This window comes from Chinchilla lanigera, unplaced genomic scaffold (genome assembly GCF_000276665.1).
Source record: "Chinchilla lanigera isolate Chin_1 unplaced genomic scaffold, ChiLan1.0 scaffold00005, whole genome shotgun sequence".
NCBI classification, from domain to species: Eukaryota; Metazoa; Chordata; class Mammalia; order Rodentia; family Chinchillidae; genus Chinchilla; species Chinchilla lanigera.
Genome location: NW_004955406.1, coordinates 13,615,327 through 13,616,414, shown reverse-complemented (window position 1 = coordinate 13,616,414; position 1,088 = coordinate 13,615,327). Strand labels below are relative to the sequence as shown.

At 33.9% G+C, this 1,088-nt stretch overlaps 1 pseudogene; it reads right to left on the bottom strand.

The window, feature by feature from the left end:
- LOC106146407 overlaps window positions 1–279 on the bottom strand; it is a 15,793-nt pseudogene extending 15,514 nt beyond the window's left edge.
- Window positions 280–1,088: the final 809 nt, after the last annotated feature.

Below are 1,088 nucleotides of genomic sequence, written 5' to 3'. Positions count from 1 at the left end.
TCCTTTCCTTTCCTTTCCTTTCCTTTCCTTTCCTTTCCTTTCCTTTCCTTTCCTTTGCATCCCACTGCCTTCATCTCTTCTTCCCATTTGAAAAAGAGCTCTCTACTTCCTATTATCTGTATTTTATTTTGTTCTTTACACTTTGGGTTTCTCATATAAGAGAAACTGCAATATTTACACTGTGCGCTTGATTTGTTTCACTTAATATTATGGTCTTGAGGTGCATCCACTTACCTCCAAATGCCTCGAGTTTACTCTTTGTGGCAGAGTAGTACTCATTGTGTACAAATAGTACATTTTCTTTATCTATTCATCTGTTATTGGGCATAAAAGTGCTTCCATTATTTAGTTGTCACAAACTGTGGTGCTATAAACATGAGTATGTCTATATCACTATAATATAATGATTTTACCTTTTTCAGAAAGATGTCTAGAAGGGAAATAGCTGGGTCAAATGGGGCTTCTAGTTTTTTGATGACTCTCCACACTGACTTCTATAGTGGTTGTACTAGTTTGCATTCTCACCAGCAATATAGAAGTGTTCCTTTTTCCCCATAGCCAGGCCAGCATTTATTATTATTTGATTTCTTGATGATAACCATTCTTTCTGGAGGAGATGGTGTCAGTGTTATCTTAATTTGCATTTTTCTAATGGTTAATGATTTGAATATTTTTTTCTTTTTCTTTTTGCTGAGCCTTTTTTTCATGTATTTATTGGCCATCTGTACTTCTTCTAAAAAGTGTTTATTCATTTTGATTGCTCAGTTTTTGATCGGGTCTTTTGTGGGGAGGCTATTTTTTTCTGAGTTATTAATATATCCTAGATGTCAGTCCTCTGTCCAAATAATAGCTGGCAAAAATTTTTTCCCATCCTGCAGGTTGTCTCTTTACTCTGTTGGTTGTTTCTTTTGATTTGTAGAAGGTTTTAAATTTAATATAATCCAATTTGTTGATTCTTGGTGCCATTTCTTGTGCTATTTGGGTTCTGTTCAGAAAGTCCTTGCCTACATATATATATATTCAAGAGTTTTACGTATTTTATCTTCCAACAGAGTAAATGTTTCTGCTTTAATATTTAGGTCTTTGAT